Raw genomic sequence first — 7928 nt, 5'->3', positions numbered from 1 at the left:
CATTCCCTCTTCTTTCTATTCATTTGTTAGAAATGGCTTGGTTGAAACCTACCCTACAGGTCAGACTTGCATTCATTGAGAGCACAGCACTGCACGTCCCAGGTGGTATGTGTGGGGGGAGGAGGTGTCTCAGCCTGTAGCAACAGTTAAAATAGATTTAAACACAATGGGGAGCTCTCAGCACACTAACCAGCAAGGAGGCTGAGCGCTGTTTACCTAAGCCAGAGCATAGCAGCTCCTCTCTGCTTATAGTAGAAATGTGGGATCTGTGTCACAAAGACACAGGCAACCCCTTTACATTAACCCTGGCTCTGCAGCCTCTTCTCAGAGCCCCTTCCTTCCACTTGACAGACTTGCAGATGCAATGAAATCAATTTCCTACTTGTCTATAGAAAAGTCACTTCTCCAGGACTGTGGTAGTATCTGAATGTGCCATGGATCATAAATCTTATTATCACAACCCTCCAGCTACTACTGCTGGCCACAGCCAAACATTTTATGTTAATTGCTTGTTCCTGAAACACCTCCAGTGGTTTATCATCCATTTTCTCTCCCATTCAAACGCCGTCTTTTCATCCTCAAACACCTTTACAACTGTCGCTGAGGGAAAGGTCCCAGGCAGGTATTGTGGGAGGAGCTGTGTAGCCCCCAAAGGGGGCCTGCTGGGCAAGCGGATGTAAGGCGGGAGAGGGCGTTTCCCAGGGCTGTTGCTGCAGCCAACCAAAGCCTTTAGGAAGGAGAAGAGAGCAAGGGGTGTTGTTGCCTCCTAGGCAGGGGCGGCTCTAGGCACCAGCAAAACAAGCTGGTGCCTAGGGCGGCAAAATCTAGGGGGCGTCCCCTGCGGCCGGGGGGGGGCGGCAGGCTGGGCCGGCGGACCTGCCGCAGTCATGCCTGCGGGAGGTCCACCGGAGCCCCGGGACGACTGGACCTGCCGCAGGCATGACTGCGGAGGGGGCGCTCGTCCCGCGGCTCGGCTGGACCTCCCGCAGGCATGACTGCGGCAGCTCAAGCGGAGCCGCCGGACCCGCGAACCGTCCGCAGCCGCGGGAGGTCCAGCCGAGCCACGCGGGACCAGCGGTCCCTCTGCAGTCATGCCCGCGGGAGGTCCACTGCTCCCGGGCGCCTCCCGCGCATGACTGCTTGGGGCGGCCAAAAACGTAGAGCCACCCCTGCCCCTAGGGCCCATGGTGTGGTGTCAACTGGCCATAGGTGGTCTCCCACAGCTCCATGCAGCGCACAGCCCTGCCCCTTTCCTCATTAGTATAGTGGTGAGTATCCCTGCCTGTCACACGGGAGACCGGGGTTCGATTCCCCAACGGGGAGAGCGCTACCTTTTGAATGAGGAGAAAGAAATGCCTTGCCCGGCCAGCCCATTCCTCATCTCCTCCTTCTCTGGCAACTTCCCCTCACACTTCCTGCCTTGGTGCTGATTTTCACCTCCAGAAAGACAATTAGCCCGCAAGGCCACCCTTGCCCTAGCGAAAGCCTCTACATCGCCTCCGGCCACTGAGCCCAGTTTCAAGACCTGCACGTTGGGGCACGCTTCAGAGTCGCAAAGGGAAATACTCTGGCCAAGGGCATGAGGACCATCGCCCAGCCTAACGTGGTGGCAGCTGGTGAAGGGGCGAGGAAGAGAGAAAAGCGGACAGGCAGCAGGCTGGCCTCCTGTCTTTTTTCCTTTTGTTACGATTTTAACTGGGACAGGAATGGGGAGACTTGAGAAATAGCTGCGGCCGTAGGTGAGGTCGGCGGCCGCCCCGAGAGCGCAGAAGTGGGCAGTTCCCACTCAGCTGCTGTGTCACCCGGCGGCTGGCCGTGACGGTATAGTGGTGAGTAGTCTGCACTGTGGCTGTGGCCGCAGCAGCCTGCCTTGGAATCTGAGTGGTGTCTTTGCTTTTTGGTGGGGGATCTCCTGACGCACGCCCAGTGGCTCAGCCTGATTGCATCCGTTTGCAAAGAGAGCCAGCAGCTGGTGCCTAGTTTCCGCTTGGTAAAGGAACGTCAGTGAGGTAAATCCATCAGGAAAAGAGTAACGGGGATGAGTAACGGGAAGTTTTCCTGGGCGCCAACGTCCGGAAGCAGCGTGTTCCATCCTGGAAAGGGCTGAGTTTGGACTGCGCGGCCACCGCGCGCTGAAGGGAAGGATGTGCGGGCCTGAGAAGCTACGGCCCTCGAGAGGGTCTTCTGAAGCCAAAGAGAGCTTGGGTGAGTTTGTGATGGCGTGAGTTTGAGGAGCGTGTGAAGTGTGGAACGGGGAGGGTAGAAAGAAATGGTTGTGAGAGGAAGGAGGTACTGAGCAGCCCGTCGGTGAGGGAAAGGTCCCAGGCAGGTGTTGTGGGAGGAGCTGTGTAGCCCCCAAAGGGGGCCTGCTGGGCAAGCGGATGTAAGGCGGGAGAGGGCGTTTCCCAGGGCTGTTGCTGCAGCCAACCAAAGCCTTTAGGAAGGAGAAGAGAGCAAGGGGTGTTGTTGCCCCCTAGGGCCCACGATGTGGTGTCAACTGGCCATAGGTGGTCTCCCGCAGATCCAGGCATTGCGCGGCCCTGTTTGGCTCCTCCGGCCGTGAGTGGGGTGCGTGGAACTCCACCTGGAAGGAGCGGATTCGTGGGCCTGGCCGTGGGGATAGGGCAGTGGGTCTCAGGAGTTCTGCTGTAGAAGGGGAGGTGCAGGTGTAATAGGCAGCTCCGGCGCTAGCCTCCTCTAAAGTGGTCTGCACCCCCTGCTTATGGTGCTCCTCTTCCCTCATTGACTGAGTTTCCTTCTTTTCTCTCTCTAAAATAGAACTATCTCCAGACTCACCTTTTCCGTGGTGACTTCACCGAGTAACCCAACAAGCACGTTTTCCCAGTCATGGTTCTTAATATTCCTGGCCCTTTAGCTCTTTCCTCGCTCACTCTGAAATGCCTACCTAGCCCTTTTTCCTGTAATATATCCAGAGCCATAACTTTTCTAGGCTGGGAGATATTAGTGTGACTGTGACATTATATGACATATATACTGTGCTTTTTAAAACAGTGATTGAATGAAATTATATGATTTTCAGAAGAAAAAGTCAGATACAACTTCCTTTTTTTTTTCTGCTGGGTAGTCTTGTGTTTCTTTAGCAGACCTTTTCTGCATCCCATCTATTTCAATTTCCTTGTCACACTCAGAGGTCTTGTGTACGTAAGTTTCTTTCTAGAAAAGTTCCCCACTAGTGCTGAACGTTGGATCAGCTTCACTGGAGTTAGCTGACTTGGGTAGAGTGCTGCAGACATTTAACTGTGGATCATGTCTCCCTACCCAGAACACATCTAAATATCATGGTGTGACAAGTGCCTACAGTGGGACTCCCAATGTTGCTAACTGTAGGACCAATGTAGCAACAGTGGGACATACGTAGACAGTTGCCCCATGGTGGATGGTGGCAGGGGCGGCTCTAGGAATTTGGCCGCCCCAAGCACGGCGGCATGCCACAGGGGGCATGCTGCCGGTCGCCGGTCCCGCAGCTCCGGGGGACCTCTTGCAGACATGCCTGCGGAGGGTGCGCTGGTCCCGCGGCTCCGGTGGACCTCCCGCAGGCATGACTGCGGAAGGTCCGCCGGAGCCGCCTGCCGCCCTCCCGGCAAAATGCCGCCCCAAGCGCGCGCTTGGCGCGCCGGGGTCTGGAGCCGGCTCTGGATGGTGGTTCTTTGAGGTCTGTCATCTAAGGGTACGTCTACAGTACAAAATGAATTAAAATTCCTTTTATTCAAATTTCCTGAATCAAGTTCATACATTTAACGTTATGTGTCCCCACTAAAGCGCATGAATTCAGCGGAGTGCGTCCACAGTACTGAGGCTAGCATCGAATGGTGGAGCATTGCACTGTGGTAGCTATCCCACAGTTCCCACATTCTCTGCCGCCCATTGGAATTGTGGGTTAAGCGCCCAGTGCATGATGGGGCAAAAACATTCTTGCAGGTTTTTCTGGGTGTGTTTGCGTTATTCACTCCTCCCTCCGTGAAAGCTATGGCAGACATCATGCTGGCAGCAGACGGTGTAGCACGGTGCACAGTCTGTCTCCTCGTATGTTGAATCCATTTTGAATGTCCTCTTCTCTTTCTATCTACTCTTTCATCTAACCATTTCACATAGTTTTTCGGCCATTGTGAACAGAGCTGCACAGCTTCCACTGCTTTCTCCAGGTTGTCTGTGCTGGGCTCCCATGGAAGCTACAGAAGGCAACAATTCCCCACCGTTTCTTGGCCATTGTGAACAGAGCCACACAGCTTCTGCCGCTTTTTCCATGTTGTCTGTCCTGGGCTCCTGTGGAAGCTACAGAAGGCAACAATTCCCTACTGTTTCTCGCCCATCGTGAACAGAGCCGCACAGACAATCTGGAGAAAGTGGTGGAAGCTGGTCTGGACTCCATCTTGAACCAAACAGCTCATTTCGCGCCCTTTTTCAAGGATTACCCATGCAGGCGCCATTGCGTGGCAAACATGGAGCCCACTCAGATCTGTGCTGCAGTTTTGACCATTGTAAATACCTTGCGCATTATCCAGCAGTATGTTCAGTACCTGCAAAACCGGGTGAGGAAGCGACGGCAGTGTGATTACTATACTGATGAGGACATGGACACGGACATTCCTAGATGCACAGCATGTGGTGATTGGGAGATCATGGTGGCATTGGGCCAGGTTCATGCCGTGGAACGCCGATTCTGGGCCCGAGAAACAAGCACAGACTGGTGGGACCGCATAGTGTTGCAGGTCTGGGATGATTCCCAGTGGCTGTGAAACTTTCATATGCGTAGGGCCACTTTCATGGAACTTTGTGACTTGCTGTCTCCTGCCCTGAAGTGCAAAGACACCAAAATGACAGCAGCCTTCACCCTTGAGAAGCGAGTGGCCATAGCACTGTGGAAGCTTGCAACGCCCGACAGCTACCGGTCAGTCGGGAATCAGTTTGGAGTGGGCAAATCTACTGTAGGGGCTGCTGTGCTGCAAGTAGCCAATGCAGTCATTGAGCAGCTGCTATCAAAGGTAGTGACTTTGGGAAATGTGCAGACCACTGTGGATGGCTTTAATGCGCTGGGGTTCCCTAACTGCGGCGGGGCGATAGACGGAACGCATATCCCCATCTTGGCCCCGGCCCACCGTGGCAGCCAGTACATAAACCGCAAGGGGTACTTTTCTATGGTGCTGCAAGCACTGGTGGATCACAAGGGACGTTTCACTGACATCAACATGGGATGGCCAGGAAAGGTGCACGACGCTTTCATCTTCAGGAACTCTGGTCTGTTTGAACAGCTGCAGGAAGGGACTTACTTCCCAGACCAGAAAATTACTGTTGGGGATGTTGAAATGCCTATAATTATCCTCGGGGACCCAGCCTACCCCTTAATGCCATGGCTCATGAAGCCATACACAGGCACCCTGGACAGTAGTAAGGAGCAGTTCAACTATAGGCCGAGCAAGTGCAGATGGTGGTAGAATGTGCTTTTGGACGTTTGAAAGGCTGCTGGCGCAGTTTACTGGCTCGGTTAGATCTCAGCACAACCAATATTCCAATTGTAATTGCGGCTTGTTGTGTGCTCCACAGTATCTGTGAGAGTAAGGGGGGGACTTTTATGGTGGGGTGGGAGGTTGAGGCAACTCACTTGGTTGCCAATTTCGCACAGCCAGACAACAGGGCGATTAGAAGAGCGCAGCAGGGCGCACTGCGCATCAGAGAAGCTTTGGAAGCTAGTTTCATGACTCGCCAGGGTATGGTGTGACAGTTGTGTTTGTTTCTCTTGAAGTTACCCACACCCTATATATATGAAAGGAAATAAAGTCAAAATTGTTTAAAAACTGTTCTTTATTATTTCATGCACAACACATTGAGAGAAATTAGAAGGTAGACTGGGGGGGGGGGGGGGAGTTGGGTTGCGGAGGAGGAAGGAAGGACAAGTCCAGAAACCAAAAGTTCACATATGCCAGCTTTCTGGTGCTTGGGCGATCCTCTGGGGTTGAGTGTGTGAGTCCCCATAGCCTCCCCCATCGTGTTCTTGGGCATCTGGGTGAGGAGGCTATAGAACTTGGGGCGGAGGGAGTTTGATTATACAGGGGCTGCAGCGGAAGTCTGGTCTTGCTGCCTTTCCCGCATTAGATCCACCATACAGCAGAGCATGTCAGGTTGCTCCCCCATGAGCTTGACCATAGCGTCCTGCCTGCTCTCATTGCGCGCCTCCCTCCTCTCTCCGTGTTCCTGTAATGCTTTACGGGACTCCACAATTGTTTGCCTCCATGCATTCAGCTGGGCCCTATCAGTGTGGGAGGACTGCATGAGCTCGGCGAACATGTCGTCCCGAGTTCGCTTTTTCCACCTTCTAACCTGGACCAGCCTCTGGGACAGTAGATAGGGGCCGTGTTGAAACATTTGCACCTGCGGGAGGAGAAAAAGGGAGGGTAGTATTTTAAAAAATACATTGCAGAGAACAAAGGGGGTACTTTGGTATGAGTAAGTCATCACACAGGGCCGGGCAACAGAGTTCATCTTGCAGGCAGCCCCTAGGCAGGGGCACGCGGGATTCTGCTGCTTCTACATTCATTTCAATGCTTTCAAACTGCTGGGCTCCCTTTCCCACAGCAAACAATGCCTGGTGGGTTTGCCATATAAAAGGAGGGCCTGCGGGCTCTCTGGGATGATCACTGCACACAACAACAACCCCCACCCCCGACCACATGACTCCGGTCAGGCTCAGAGCAGGGATGAGCCGTTTACTCTAAACGCGAACAACCCAGTGCAGCTGGATTCCCACCCCCCACTGCGTGGCTCCGAGCAGGCTCTCACTCACCAGAAGTACCATCTCCAGGGTCATGGAACAGGAGCCCGCACTGGGAGTGAGGGGAGGCTATTGGCTCCAGCGTTAAGATTAGTTCCTGGCTGGGGGGGGGGAAAGGATTCCCCACTTGCCGCCTGTGCACCGTTGTCCTTCTCCTCTTCGTCCTCCAATGTCTCTTCCTCCTCGCTCTGTGCAACTCCCCCCTTGCAGGTGTCCATGGACAGTGATGGGGTATGGTGGCATCAGCCCCCATAATTGCATGGAGCTCACGGTAAAAGCGGAATGTATGGGGCTGTGACCCAGAGCACCCATTTGCCTCCCTGACTTTTTGGTACGCTTGCCTGAGCTCCTTGATTTTTGTATGACACTGCTCTGTGTCCCTGGAGTAGCCTCTTTCCATCATGGCCCTGGAGACTTTAGTGTAGGTATTTGCGTTCCTTTTTTTGGAACGTAGTTCTGCCATAACAGACTCGTCTCTCCAACATGTGATGAGATCCAGTACCTCCCGTTTGGACCATGCTGGGCTCCTCTGCAAATCTGGGACTGCGTGATCTCCTGCGATGGTGGACTCTAGATGGTCGCCTGTGATGGTGGACTGTGCTGATGGTGGACTGTGCTGCTGGTGACCAAAGGAAATGAAATTCAAAAGTTCCCAGGGCTTTTCTTCTCCACCTGGCTAGTGCATTGGAGTTGAGAGTGTTGACCAGAGCGATCACAAGGGAGCATCCTGGGATAGCTCCCGGAGACCAATAACGTTGAATTGTGTCTACAATACCTTTAACCTGGGATTGCGATCTCGATTTAAGCGCTACTCCACTTGCCAAGGTGGAGTACAGAAATCGAATTAAAGAATGCTTTAAATCGGAAAAAAAAAATTTGGTCATGTGGATAGAATCTTTTTTTTATTCAAAATAACTTGACTAATTCCGAAATAACAGGCTAGTGTAGACCAGGCCTAAGTACTGGCCCTGCTTAGCTGATGGATCACAGCACTTGGTGGTGCGGCTGCAGGCATTCACACTTTAAGGACTTAATCCTGCTAATATTTATGCAGATGAGGTGACCCAATTTTATCCATGTGAGCAGTCTTACTGACCTCAGTGGGAACACTGGAATGAGCAAAGGCACATATGCAAGCACT

Source organism: Mauremys mutica, chromosome 1, assembly GCF_020497125.1.
Source record: "Mauremys mutica isolate MM-2020 ecotype Southern chromosome 1, ASM2049712v1, whole genome shotgun sequence".
In the NCBI taxonomy this organism is placed as follows: Eukaryota; Metazoa; Chordata; order Testudines; family Geoemydidae; genus Mauremys; species Mauremys mutica.
This window is presented reverse-complemented; position numbering follows the sequence as displayed.